Below are 15,469 nucleotides of genomic sequence, written 5' to 3'. Positions count from 1 at the left end.
ACCTCCCCGGGGGAGGGGCCGGCCCGCGCTCGCCCCCAGCCCGAGGGGCAACTTAAAACATGGCGCCCCGGGCGGGGGATTTGTGCAAATTGGCGGAGAAGGGACGCCGGGACCGAGTCGCCCCCTCGGCCAGGGATCCCAGGGAGGCCCCCAGGCCGGAGGCCGGGGCTCAGGCTCTGCGCGCCGGCCCAGCCACTGCTGCGCCGCGGCGGGCGGAGCGGGCGGGGGGCGCGGCGCGCAAGCTCGGCCCGGTAGGGGTCCCGGCGAGCGGGAGGGCGGTTGGGGACCCCGGCCGCGCCGGGCGCGGGGCTCGGGATTCGGGATTCGGGAGACCGCGCGGCGCCGAAGCCACGCGTCAGCCCCACAGTCCCGCGCGCCTCGCCCCAGGCCTCGGGCTCTTTCTCCGCACCTTGTAAAGCCGAGACCCCCTCGCAGTCCCCCACTCCGAGAGGCGGAAAAGTTACCTGGGATCAGCAGGGAGCTCGGGCGCGCCGCGGCGTGGGGACTAGGCTCGGGCGCGCGTCCTCGGCGGCGGTGCGCAGGAGACTCGGGCGTGGGGAGGAAGCCGCAGCCCAGGGCTGCTCGCCGCTGTTCCCCCCGCCCCCTGTTGCAGGAGACACCGAGGCTCCGCGGAGCTGCGGCGGGGGCCCACGCCCAGAGACCGTGCGAGGAAAGCCAACCTCGTCCTGCCTGCCCTCCCAGCCGCGGGGGAGGGGGCCACCGCAGTACTTCAGGACAGTTACATGGGCACAGCCTCCTCCGTCCTGGCGCAGGGTCAGGCTCCGCGGACGACGCCTGGAGACAGCTGCCAATGCCAATAGCTTTAGCCCTTTATCCCCACTTAGATGATGGCCTGGCCTCTCCAGACCCCTCTCCCCTCCCAGACATCCCCTGTGAGAAAGGAGGGAGAGGGTGTTCCTGACCTTCAGGTGAGTTAGTTATTGGCTAGGGACTGCAGTATTATTTTTTTTTCTTTTTGGAAAGAAAATAAAATCAAGTTGGTGGTGTCTTCAAGTCATGTTAATAGAGAAGATCTGAATTAATGCTTGATAAGAGAAGTCGCCCATTTTTCAGCAACTCAGCTACTCCGTCCTCTCCAGTATCTATAAAGCTTTCCACCGAAATTTACCTTGATTTTAAAGAGCGGAGGTGGCTCACTGACTTGTAAGTGAAAGAAGTAACTCCTGGTCATCTCACAATATCTTAAGATCTAACCGACTAACCAAGATATTTAAGAAATATTTTTATGGGCACAAAAAGAGTAGAGTGAATAAGACATAGCGTCTGACAGCACAACAGGGTGACTATAGTCAAAATAATTTGATTGTACATTTTAAAATAAAGTATAATTGAATTGTAACACCAATGATAATGCTTGAAGGATGGATTTCCTGTTTTCCATGATGTGATTATTACACATTGCATGCCTGTATCAAAACATCTCATGTACCCCATAAACATATATACATACTATGTACCCACAAAAATTGAAAATAAAATATTAAATTTTTTTAATTTTTAAAATAAATTGTATGTATATTTAAGGCATACAACATAAGATACATATATAGTAAAATGGTTATTATAGTGGAACAAATTAGCATATCTATCAACTCACATAGTTATGCATTTCCCCAACACCCCTCTACTTGTGGCAAGAGTAGCTATAATACACTCATTTAGCAAAATCCTGAATACAAGACACTTCTTAGCTCTAGTCCTCGTGTTGTACATCAGATCCTTTTCATGTTGTACGTTATTAATTTTTTTTAAAATAGAGCCTTCTCCAAATCATCCGGTTGCCCCTCCAGGAGCTCAGGGACTCATTAAAAGAGGGAAAAAAATGGATTCACAAAAATATTGCATTTGCTACTGGGTGCCAAAGACAAGATACAGAACACGTGCCTCTGGGAAAGATTAGTGGGCCTGATCTGTCAGTGAGGCCCGGAGAGGTGGGGAGACTTGGCGCAGGTTTCTAGAATAGGGAAGACTTTGGTAGGAAAGGAGGATGGTATTTGATTTCCTTGGCTGGAGTGGAAGGGTTTTTTCATGTTGAAGAGGGAGAAGGTTGGAAAATTATAGTTACTATGTTGCTATGGAGTTTATGGGACTATATTCTATGGATGTGTAGCTTTGGGAAATTTTGAGCAAGAAAGTGTGACTTAAGTAATGTTTTAAGAAAACTAATCTTATGGCTCTGCAAAGACTAGAACAGATGGGCAAATACCAGGTTGGTGTTCGGAGGAGACTATGGTATTAAGACAGTTACCAGAGGTAATGAGGGCCTGAATTGTCTTTCAGGTGACAGATAAAGGTGACAGTTCCAATAGTGGATGTTTGGGAATTAACTGCATTTCCTGTCAGAAAGTGTTGCATATGAGTATTAGAGATATATATGCACATATCACATACGCACCTGTATGACTCTGTGTGTGTGTGTGTGTGTGTGTGTGTGTGTGTGTAGCACATAAGGTCTGTGAATGAAGAAAGAATTCATTTTCCTTTTTTGCATGTACACTAAAGCACTCCATTGAAAGTGGACTTGAATAAATTGTATTGTTTACAATAAACACTCATTTGGCATTATCATTCAAGACACAGATGGCTCCATATTTTCATTCATTTTGTTGCAGTATTTTTGCTATTCTTTAAAATTGAAAGCAAACTTTTTCTTATGACTCATGAATCTTAATCTTTGTGGTGATGAAAATCAGCAATAGTGTCTGAATGGCAATTTTCTTGGGAGAAAAATGTTAGACAACTAAGTATTTTTTTAATTAGAAATACCTATCTAGGCCAGGCGCAGTGGCTCATGCCTGTAATCCCAGCACTTTGGGAGGCTGAGGCGGGTGGATCACGAGGTCAGGAGTTCCAAGACCAGCCTGGCCAAGAGGGTGAAACCCCGTCTCTACTAAAAACACAAAAATTAGCTGGGCATAGTGGTGGGCGCCTGTAATCCCAGCTACTCAGGAGGCTGAGGCAGAGAATTGCTTGAACCTGAGAGGTAGAGGTTGCAGTGAGCCGAGATCTCACCACTGCACTCTAGCCTGGACAACAGAGAGAGACTCCGTCTCAAAAAACTACAACAACAAACAAACAAACAAAACCCTAATTATGGTAATATTCCATGAATTGAAAATTTGGAGTAAAAACCATACTGCTGCATAGTTTGATAGGAAATCTTGGAAGCAATTACTTTGGAATCCTCTGGATTTAACCAAGTCTCTCCTCTATTATTTTTTTCCCCCTAGCACAGACAGGGAGAAAAAGAAACGTCAAATTCATGAGGGGTGCATAGCTGCACAGCTCCCTCAGCAACTTGCCTGCATCTTGATAATAGCGATCTCTTCATTCTTTCTTGTGAATCCCATGCAGGATCCTCTCTTAGTCCTCTCTGTCTCCCCACAGTGCCTCACTGGGCACATTGCAAGCCAAGCACTTCACATTTTTGCTAAATGAATGAATGGACATTGAATAATGAACTAAGCTGTCACTTTTCTTCAGGGATTCGGCTTCCTCATGTATAAAATTAGGGACTGATTCTAAAATTCTGTATGGTTCAATAATATTAGGGGCCTATAAAACTAAAAGATGTATCACCTCTTACTACTTACTGAGTAAAAGCAATAATGAAAACCCTACTATTTAGCTCTCATCAGGAAATAATGAGCTCTTCCACACAGAAAGGAGAAGGAACATAAAGTAGAAAGCAAGGTGAAGATACAATTATGATTGAATTTGCTTGCTTTCTTAGAATACTAACTTCTCTCCTTTTCCCTCTCACTACCAAAAATAAAGACACTATAGCCCCAGAGAATTCTTTATTCTTGTCATTGTAACCCCCCTTGTGGTGCTGTTTCAATAAGTTATAGAAAAGTAGTTCTTGGGTCCAGTAAATGCCGTTTACACAGTCCTAGAATTAGTGCCAATTTGGCATGAGAACTCAGTTCTTCAGATTCTTAATTTACTATGTCCACACAGTACTAAAGGGAGTGTTATGCAAATACTGAAACAATCCATGGAAAGTCAGGAAAGATTCCATGACTCTAGCCTAGGTCTTAGGATGCCCATTCTGATCTCCACTACCTTAACTTGGGCTTCCTCTACGCTAATCTTATTTATGGACTTCCTGAAATTACTCTATATAAGTTATATCACTGAAGGTCACCAGCTATCAAGAATTCTAGCCAGAGAAAAGGTGCAGAGAAAAGGGTGCAGCTTACTTCAGGTAAGATATGTGTGTAAATTCATCCCAAGCTGAAGAGATTGGATCCCCCATGAACCTCTATTCCACCGCAAATGTCAATAGAGTACTGACTTCTTGAGTGAATGAGTAACTGGTATTCTGCTACCTGAACAGCAATGATAATTCCAACCTGATAGCCAAGACAAGGACAGAATTTGCAGTTGTATTGACAGCCATGTTGTCAGCCTTATGGATGAGACTCCAGAAAGAAACAATAGAGAATCAGTCTGGTTAAACTTATCTGAACTTTGCTCTCAAACATGAAAATTGAAGAAATATTGACGCTTGAGCAAACCCTACAAATGCCACCCTAATAGACATTCACACTCATTTGGCTTCATTTATTCAACCTGATCTGCTGCCTTAGTGAAATGTTGACAACACTGGCAATAACTAGTTGAGGTTTATTTTATGCTCAGAATAATGTCAGGCACCTGAATTGCATATCAAGTTCTTGAAATCAGGATATAAAGTCTTCAGCCACAGCGTTACTGGGGACCATAAATAAGAGAAATACAGGGATGAATGCATAATTCAAAAGCAACAAGCCTATTCTTCTGAAATAAAAATTCATTGAAGAGTTTCTAGGTTCTAAGAATAGCTTTAAGTTTACAGCTCATTAAGGCTTCCAGATGCTCTCTTCATATTGAGTTTGTATACCCCATTTCAGGGGTCTGTCTACATGCAAGGCACAGATGCAAAATGAAATAAAGTATTGATAAGTATAAATGTGGCACAAAATGTATGAAAAGTATACATAAGATGGAGCAAGTTTAGGCATGCTAACACCATTTAAAATCATTCCTATTCATCGGAATTCCATATTTGCCTTTTTTATCTTTGTATTCTTATATAAAGAATAGACTTAAAGGTGGACCCATACATAGTATGTAAGTTTTATTGTATTAAAACATATCCTTATTGATTTTTTTACTTTCTCCATTTCCAGTAAATTTTAGGAATAAGTCTCAGTACTTTTAAATGGAATAATTTTAATGATAAAATTGTAAGGGTTATTCTAGTGATCAATTCTTCATTAAATGTAAATGCTCAATGATTCTGTTCTTCTTAAGTAAAAATAAAAAATCCACTGAGAATGTTTTCTATTTAGGATTTTAGTATAAATATGGAATGGTAAAATATGAATGCTAGAATATAAAGAATGGAAGTTGTTAATCTGTAATATTAAATTCAGCTCTCAACCACATGATCACTATTGAATTATATGCTAAGACACTTAACATTTTAATCACTTTTCCCCCAAAAGACAAAATAAATGCCAGCAAGCCTGTCCATCCCCTGTAAAGCTGTAAGTAATCCTAATCAGCTATTATGTTTCACCCCAGAAGCTATCAACAAAAATTAACTGAGGAAGAAATAATAGATAGTAAGACACATTCGGAAGTCGGGCTTATTAACTTGTTAATGCTATCTCCTCTTTAGGAAAATGTGTGATGGTTAACTTTATAAACTAATAAGCATACAGCAATAACTGCTCTAAGGAAAAAGCATTAGCTTTGTTTCTTAATTTAATTCCTGTTTTCCAGCATGTTTTTTTTCCCCCTTTCCAACTGTCTCACTGGCTTGCAGATTTCAACAGTGAGGGTACAACCTGAAAATGTCATTCCACTGTAGTCCACAGCTTCCAGAATGCTCTGGGAATCATTGAGAACATCATCTAGAATATCTTTGTCCCTTAAAATAAATTTGTTCAATAGGTCAAAGCCATTTGAAAGAAAGCCTTGGCTACTAACACTTTCCTATGCAAGATGTTTATTAGGGATTTGTCTGATATCCAAGGCTGACTCATTTGTAAATGATACAAATCTGAGGATACCAGAATTTCTCAAACTGGCTTATTTGTGAACAGTTTTCTAAGTTTTACGTTTCTGTGTCAATAAAAATCTTAAAAAGAATAAAACTACCAGATGGACACCATTGATATCAGAATCATTCAAAGTACTTGTGAGTGATGCAAATTTTGGGGTCCAGCCTTAACTAAGTGAGTCGGAAGCTCTGGGGTGGGGTCCAGGGAGCAGCCATTTTTAACAAGTTCCCCAGGTGATTATAAATCACACCAAATCTTGAGAACCATTGACCTAGGTGACCAGTCCATACCAAAAATCCCACAGGTGACAAAGTGCGTTCAGATAGATGTTTCATAGAAGTTGGAACAGAAAACGGGTGGAAAAACAGCCCACTGAGACATATACGAGAGCTGAACTGAAGATAATCTACACTACACGATTCACAGTTTGCAGGAGTTATTGCTTGGATCCTGTCATTGCATGCATCAGTCTGTAGCAGCAGTTCATTAGCAGTAAGTATAGTAATAAATAACAATAAAGGATTGTCCTGTTCCCAATTCCAGCAATAATTGGATTAGATGCCTATTTATTAAAGATTGCAGTAACACTGCAACTCTGACCTTAATTTCCAAGTTTTTACAAAGTTGCCAAGGGATGTCTCATTAAAATGGGAAATTGAGGACTAATTGCCGGCAGTTTTAGTTAAGTTTGAGATCTGACTATCTTAAACCCTGCAAATAGAGAATTTCAATACATTTTGGTATACCATACTTAGGCAAACAAGCATTCCTTGGGCTGCTTAGTAAAACTTAGTGAACCAAATTAAATAAGGAAATTGACCAGAGGCTCCATCCTTCTAAAGCACAACATGAGGAATTTTATTTCAGAAAAACAATATCATTTATCGTTTTAAATTAGTGTGTTGTTAATTTTAGTGTTCAGGCCTTGCATTTCTCCTATCAATTTATTAAGGTTATTTTGGTTTTATACTTGATGAGCCCTATAAACTTAAATCTGGTTTTACATCCATATACGTTTAGAAATATTTTCTTTCATTAAAGGATGAGATTTCAGCTCAATAAAAGAGGACCATCATTCTAATATGGGCCAGGCTGTTTTATAAACAGTGAGTTTCCAATTAGAATGTTTAAGGAGATGCCAGATGACATGTGTTAGTAATGCCCCAGAAGGCTGCTTCTGTCAGGAGGGCACTTGGGCAAAATCAGCTATAAATTCCTGTCCAACTGGGAGATGAAATTGTGTTCCAAATGTTTGCCACTCTGGAACCAGGGCTTGCCTACCCTGTTTGAGGTAGCAACTCAAGCACTGACTTCATGAAGGAACACTCATGTACATATGTACATGGTCTTTGAATCCCCAACAACTTCTCAATTATAGGTTGAGATTAATTTGTCACTGGTTCCGTGCTTTTTCTCCATAAATCTCATGACAGTTTCCACCACCTCTTCCCCTCCCACGTCTTCTCAGATCCATCAACTCTAATCTGCTTAGATTTATACAAGTCCTCAACCTCTCTAATCAAACCTTTCTTTACCTCTGAGCCAAGCTTTGGTGAATTAACATAAGTAGCTGGGCATGATATTGTTTTTGGAGTCAAGGTATAAATACTCTGAATGGGAAATCATTAAGCCTATTTTGGAATTTTTCCTGGGTGTCTCAATGCCTATTCCCAAATTATCCCACTGTTTAACAGAATCAAACAGGCGTGCAGTGAGTACATGCCATCCTCCTGAATGCCATTATAGCTTGATGAACAGAGCACCAAGTAATGTCTGAAAATCGTTGTATAACCTTCAGCAAATTTCCACTTCTCTTGATGTGATATCAATATTCATTGAAATATTCCCTCCATTTTCTGTTTTACTAGCACAGACGGGTGGTTCTCAACCACAGCTGCACATTAGCAGAATCACGTGGGGGGATTTTTTAAAAAACATCCGCTGAAGGCTGGGCACGGTGGCTCACTCCTGTAATCCCAGCACTTTGGGAGGCCGAGGCGGGTGGATCACTTGAGCCCAGGAGTTTGAGTCCAGCTTGGGCAATATATTGAGACCCCAACAAAAAATTTTACAATTAGCCTGGCGTAGTGGAGCATGCCTGTGGTCCCAGGTACTCAGGAGGCTAAGGTGGGAGGATCACTTGAGCCTGGGAGGTTGAGGCTGCAGTGAGTTGTGATAGTGCCACTGTACTCCAGCCTGGGCAACAGAGCAAGACCCTATCTCAACAAAACAAAATTTTTAAGGCACTGAAGTGAATTATCACAGCTGGGTGATAGGTACATGTGGACTTATACAATTCTCTCTGTTTTGTGTACATTTGAAAGGTTTCATAATTGAAAGTTTAAATTTAAAAAATTTTAAATATTGATGCTTAAGCTGTATCCCAAACCAATTAGATAAGAACCTCTGGAGAGTGGGACCCAGGCAGCAGTATCTTTCAGCATTCCCCAAGTGACTTTTAGGAGTAAATGGAGTTGAGAAACAGGTAAAAGAAGACCAAAGCACATACTTAAATTGAATGTTAAGAATTCCTCAAAAGAGAGAGGCTATAAAAATAAACATTGATAACAAGCACTTATTTATATCTTTAAAAAATTACCTGAAGTCCTTATAGAGAAGCCACTGGATGACATGTGCATGTGCCCATTCACTACGAAGTGAGTCAATTTTGAACAGGCTGGGTTTGCTTGGCAGTGCCTGCCATCAGATTTGTTGATTCTCACACCCTAGGGGAAACCTATTACTGTAGCTGGCTACCCAGTTCATAGTAATATGTCAATAAAATGCTGGCATATTTCACAACAGGCATAAAGAACTCATCACACGTTAAATATCGTGACTAGAATTTCAACAACTCTTCAAACACCCAAAAGAAAAAAATATCATTTGTGGTTTTATTCCAAGTTTCTGTGTAATGTGTAGAAGTTACACACGCGTACTTGTGGTTATCTCAGATGATGAATAATAGAAGGTTCCAGCAGGTACTTTTTGATGAAACAGATAAAAATATTTGAAAAATTAGAGGAGCCAGTAGGAAATTGTGTCTAAGTGACTATAACCTGACGTTTTATGAATTGGATCTAGCGATTTTCCCCAGGTGTGTTCAGGCATTGGGATACTGGTACATCACGATGCCTGGCCCAGGGATCTGTTTTCACTAAGAGCTAAAATTTACTGAGCATTTATCTTGTATGAGGAACTGTTTTACAAGCTATTGTTCCAGTTAAATAACTTTCACCATCACCAGAACCCTCCAAGGTAGAATCTATTATTACCCTTATTTTCAAAAGAGGTCAATGAGGCAGAAGCTGTTTCAATAAGGTGCCCGACGTTACACAGGTTTGACTATCAGAGCCAGGACACAAGCTCGGGTAGTCTGACTTCTGAGCTAGTCCTCTAAAGCCTCTAAGTAGACAGTCAAATAAATACATACACACAGATATTCAGTTAAATCATATGAAATTGCCAATATTCAACAGTTTTGACTTTCAGAGCAGTAACTTTAGAGTACAATAATATACTCCAATGAGAACACATTGCATTGTCTACAAAGAAGAGAAACAGAGTTAAGAAAAGACTATTTCTACTACTATGGACACGTTAGAGAACAGAAAAAGTCTTCCAAAAAGTCACTAATTTAGAAAGAATATGCAGGTTGTTTATAGTCTAAGAAGCTACTAAAAGACCGTAAGGCAACCGCTAATAAAATTATAATTATTATTGTTAACTTGTATTTACCTCTGCTATGTGCCACACAGTGTTTTAAGGGGTTTCTGTGCACATTATCTCTTTGTTCCTCACAATTCTATGAGGTAGGAACTATAATTATCCATATTTTACAAGTGATTAAAAAAACTGAGGCAAATGAGAGGTTGAGTAGCTTGTCTCAGGCCTCATATTTGGTGAGTAGTAGAACCAGGCAATTTTATTGTAGAGTCCATGCTCTTAACCATGATGCTAAACTGCCCCTACACAATTACATAAGGTTCCCTTGGAATTTCCTCTACAGAAAAGGGAAATTAATTTCAAAAAGCTGTGCCCAAAATGGGGTCATTGTATAAACATGTATCCATTTGACCAAGAAGAGCAGTCTACAAGTTAAGAGTTTGAGAAAAAGGGCAAAGGCGAATGCTCTCATCCATCAGTAGATCCCGCTGGCTCTACCTTCAGGACATACCCAGAATCAGCCACTTCTCACTGCACCTGCCTCTGGCACCCTGGTGCAAACCACCACCATCTCCTGTCTGGGTTCCTGCAACACCTCAGCACATCTGTCTCTGCTGCCACCCTGAGACCCCTATAGTCATTCTCCAAACAGAAGATACTGTCAGCCTGGTAAAACATAAGCCAGATCACGTCACTCTTGTTCAAAGCCTCTGGGGGCCGTGTTATCTGCCCTCACCCCATCCAGCCCCACTGTTCTGAACATATCTGCCAGCCACACTCCCCGTCTCACTCCAGGCACTCTGTGCTTGCCGTTCCTCACACAACCAGGTGCACTCTCACCGTCAGCTTTGGAATCAGCTCTTCTCTAGGAAATACTAATGCTCTTGCCTACTTCAAGTCTTTGCTCCCGTCACCTCTCAGAGAGGCCTGCCCTGCACACCTTAAATATACACAGTAAAAACAAAACTGTGACGGGGCTACCCCAGCACCTATTCTCTTATCCCACTTTCCTTTTTTCCCATGACCTAACATGGCATATCATTTCCTTATTTATCATGTTTATTGTCTGTCTTCTGCCATTCCAGACATAAGTCCCACAAAAACAGGGGTCCAGCTACCTGGAACAGTGCCTGGCATGGAGAAGGCATTCAATCTATGTGTGTTGAATGAAAGAATTTTAAAAAGCTCAGAGATTATAAAATATGGGACTCTTTTGGAAGGATTATCAGAAGGATACAAGTATAAAATTGAAGAATTAGCTTGCCCAGGATTGGGATTAGACACAGGAAGGAGATTTGGAAGGAAGAAACTAAATCTAAGGGAATGGTGGATATATGATAAAAATGTGACATAGTTATATGCAACATACACTGGTTCCCTCCAACCATGGAACTAATTTAGGCAGCACCTCCCAATCACCCTAAGAAAAACCCCATTCCTTACTCCTGAGCCAACCCTGGTGACACCAGTAGGGCTCCTCTTCCACCACACACCCAGAGATGAGAGGGAAGAATGGTAAAGCCACCCCTCCCCAAATGCCACTGGGCCATTGTTAACACCAGGGGCAATTTAATAAGCATTTATATTCTGAGGACAAAAGAAAATGTGACAGGATTCAAGCAGGGCCCTCTTTGCTCATGTGCACAAACAATGGCAATGACCACTGCAGTGGAAAATGTCAGAGCATCTGAAGCAGAAGTGTCCAGGCTAACATTATTTTTCATATCAATGGTTGCCATGGTGATATTTATAAAGATTTAGCCACCATCAAGCAGTGAATACTTTTACGGGGCTGTTGGAAGAGAAGACGTCGCAATCCACCCTTCGTCCTCACAAATCACTGTCATCCCACTTGCTCCCATGACATGGCTCACTTCTTTTGATTGCGCTTCACATGCCCACTAAAGATGAGTTTTAGATTCTGTCATTTCAGGCTTGAAGCCTGTGCTGTGTTTTTCCATTTGGTCTGCATTAAGCTTTCTTCAGTGATTCATAGTGCCGTTTCAAACATCGCCAGGTCATTCCTTCATCGATCTCCTTATCCCCAGCCTCTGCCTCCACCAGGGCACCCAAGTTCCAGGGCCTCCCATCCCCTAGTCACCCTCTGGAGAGGGCATTCATGTGTGTTGACCATTGCCAAATTTATGCAACCTCCATACTTCGAGAAAACATAAGGAGACAGTGAGTTGGTAGAGGTATATCTTAACCACTCCCCCTGTACTGACCCACTAGATTGTAAGCTCTGTGAGGGCAGTGGGTCTCTTTTACTCATATTTGTATTTTTCAGAATAAGTAGCATGGCACGTTAGCCCTAAAAGGAGCTGAAAAATGTCCTAGCACAAGGTAGTAGGGAGCTTAGTGAATGAAACCACAAATCCCCAGTCATGCAAATTAGAAACCCAGGCATCTCCTGGACACCTTACTCTCCCAAACCCTCTTGTCAGATCTACCACCAAGTCCTTTGTACTTCACCTTAAATAATTTCTGGGCTCTGTCCACATCTCCCCAACCCCAGACCAACATCCTATCCTGAAATAGTCTCTTCTCAGCTTTCTAATCCAGCTTCCCGGGACATGAGTGAGCACTCAGAGATACAAAGGTGATGCTGTCACCCCTGCCTAGAACTTTCCAATCCCATTGTTCTCAGGTGAGGACAACACTCTCAAATGCAGCCTCAATGCTGTAAGTGTTCCCTTCCTCCACTCCCGTCGGCCCAGCCATCTTTCCATTCCTCTTTTTCAGCTTCCTTAACTAGATCACACATCCTCAGCAAGGGTTCTGGTAGCATCAGTCCCTCTGCTTCAAACATTGCACCTATGCGTTTGTGTGTGTGGCGATTCCATGAACCATTGTCTCCCTTCACTAGATGCAAGTCCCAATAGGGAACTTGGGTTGCTTCTACTCACCACTGTGTCCCCAACCTGCACACCGCCTGGCATGTAAGAGACGCTCAGTGAATATTTGCAATAAATAAATGTTGATGGACTGTCATTATTGGAATCAGGACAGTACATAATGGTTAGGTTTCAGCCTCCACAGTTGGTAGCCAGGGGCTCACTACTTCTGCTAGATACAAAGGAAAAAGCAAACAAAAAGACAAAAAATCAACAAGGTTTTTCAGATCTTGGACATTTAAGTGAAGCTTGCAATGGACACTCAAATATTTATCAATATCCTTTGCAAACATGGATTGAGCAGCTACTCTGGGTAGGGGACTAGCCAGAGCTGCTGACGACACTTTATCTTCCAGGAACCAAAACCTTAATTTTCCCTAGCAGTGCTGCTGGAGTAGGAACATTTGGTGTTGAAATGCTGCCACAAGAGGCGGGAGAATGACTCAACTATTCTTCAATTCAGAGGATCAGACTCTAAACTTTGATACTGATTCACATTTGCTCCCTGGATGCCAGTGATTAATCTCATTAGGAAAGTTAGAGGGCAGAAAAATAAGTGACATTTGTACAGCTATCTGTGATGGACTGAGGGAAACCCCAAGAGACAATGAGTTTCTCTGTCTGCCCATGGACCATTGTGGGGAACAGAGCAGGAAACATGGAGTCCACAGACCTGCCCTCTGCCCCGCTCCTCCCTCCCAGCTCTCTGACCTTGGCTTGGATTGCATTGCCTCATCTGCTCTCTCATTTATAAACTGAGTGACTAAACCTGCTTCAAGGATCATTGAGAGGATTAAATGAAATAATTCATGAAAAAAGCACTCAGTAAGCTCTCAATGCCATATAATGGTGTGTCACGGTGATGACGGGGGCTCACAATAATACCACATGGCCACTCTCTCTCTGCCAGCACAGCTGGGGGGCCCCGGGGGTCTCCCTCCTTCCTTTCACCTCTGTGGACACATAGCTGCAAAAGCTGAGCAGGAAGGCCCTTGGAGAACCAGCCCATTTGATAAAGTAAAGGAGGTGGCTCTCGACTGTTGGGAGGTGTGCTGAGCTTATAGATCCATTTCCTAGAAATGCTGGGATGAAGCAGCCAGGAATTCTGATTAGTCTGCTGGGTCTGCAGACTTGATAATATTGCCTGATGGAAAGGGCTAAGTGCAGGAAATGGCATCTGCTCTGAGGTAACAGGCCTCAGATATTTAAAAAAGCATATAAAAATAGATATCAACATGTGGGCTTTTCCTAACATGTTTTTTTCCTGTCTTGTAGCACACACAATTCAAAAAAGTTTAAAAATGGCTCAAAACACTTGTTTTTTTGTTTTGTTTTTGTTTTTTGAGACAGGGTCTCACTCTCTTGCCCAGACTGGAGTGCAGTGGCACAATCTCAGCCCACCCCAACCCTCCGCCTCCCAGGCTCAAGCAATTCTCCCACCTCAGCCTCCCGAGTAGCTGGAATTACAGGCGTGCGCCACTATCACATGGCTAATTTTTGTATTTATAGTAGAGATGGGGTTTCGCCAGGTTGGCCAGGCTGGTCTTGAACTCTGACCTCAAATGATCCACCCCTGTCGGCCTCCCAAAGTGCTGGGATTACAGGTGTGAGCTACTGTGCCCAGGCACTCAAAACATTTTTATAGCATTTACTTGAGAAGTTCTCTCAAGAATACAGGCCTCATTTGGAATCACTTAAAAAATTGCAAATACTCATGATATTGGAGATGGATTGGTTTTTGGAAGGAGCCAAAATGATTTTTGCACTGGGCTAATAAATAAGGGGGTCAATGGGGTCAGATCCACTGAGCACCAAAATAAACAAAACAAAACCCTGAGTTTTAACTATAAACAAACTCAACTAAATTCTTTAGAATAGTTTAATGTACTAGTTTGGAAGGGACTTCAAAAAGTAGTTCCAACAAGATTTTGAACAACAGAATCATTTTCACTCACAATAGCAACTACTTTATTGAGCACTTAGTATGTGCCAGACACTTTGCAAGTATTTGACATACATTCTGTCACTTACGTTTCAGGAAACCTGCCAATCTCTTATACCCATCTTACAGAAGATAAGGTAAGTGACTTCTCTGAGGTCACAACCAGGTAAATGATAGAACTGAGCTTATCTGCATGGAGTTTTACTTGCCAGAAGACAACATTCCTTTGAATGAATGCACTCTGATACATTTGTTTAAAAAAATCATCATTTAATGGTTGAGTTTCTTTTCATCAATGCAGACACAGAACACTGTGACAGATATGAGGACTTATGGGAGTCTGGACCCAAACCAGCAAGATCAGGGATTTGCAAATGTATCCCAATTCCTAGAGGAACAATTATGGGACCCTTTTAAATGGGAAGCAGAAATGAGCCTAATAAACACTTGGAAATGGGCGACAGATAGGGACATTGGTATCCAGACACCATTATACTTTTGTGGAGAGTGTACGCCTATAGTATGCAGAATGATGATATATTTATTTAGGTATGTAGAAGGTGCATGGTCTGGGTGTTAAGAGATGAGCCTGGGCAGTCAGAGTTGAGTTTAAACCAGGATCTGGAAGATGCTGGCTGTGAAGTAAGTTTCTTAACCTTCAAGGCCTCAGTGTCTTCACTGCAAAATGGAAATGTCTACATTACCCACTTCATGGGGTTCTTTCAGCATCAAATATATTAAGCTCCTCCAATTGTGCCTAACACATAGTAGGCACATACCAGTTAGCTACTATTATTAATACTTAAGTAAAAATACATTACTTTAATTTTCCTAAGAGTCATTCTCTAGAAGAGGACATAACAGGACAAACATTCATATTCTACAAGTGTACT

The 15,469-nt window shown here is 41.9% G+C and overlaps 1 protein-coding gene across 37 annotated transcripts in view; it reads right to left on the bottom strand.

Moving 5' to 3' along the window:
* Nucleotides 1-15,469, bottom strand: part of EPB41L3 (erythrocyte membrane protein band 4.1 like 3) — a 236,951-nt gene that overhangs the window by 150,706 nt on the left and 70,776 nt on the right. For 11 of the 37 annotated variants that reach the window (XM_016933351.4, XM_063795973.1, XM_063795979.1 and 8 more), the window contains exon 1: nt 465-549. The exons of the other annotated variants lie outside the window; for them this stretch is intronic. The gene's annotated coding sequence lies outside the window, so the exon portion shown is untranslated. Of the gene's footprint in view, nt 1-464; nt 550-15,469 lie in introns of those variants that run through there. 37 annotated transcript variants of the gene reach the window in all.

The sequence above is a fragment of the Pan troglodytes genome, chromosome 17 (assembly GCF_028858775.2).
Source record: "Pan troglodytes isolate AG18354 chromosome 17, NHGRI_mPanTro3-v2.0_pri, whole genome shotgun sequence".
In the NCBI taxonomy this organism is placed as follows: Eukaryota; Metazoa; Chordata; class Mammalia; order Primates; family Hominidae; genus Pan; species Pan troglodytes.
The sequence above is the reverse complement of the archived record's forward strand: the minus strand, read 5'-3'. Positions and strand labels throughout refer to the sequence as shown.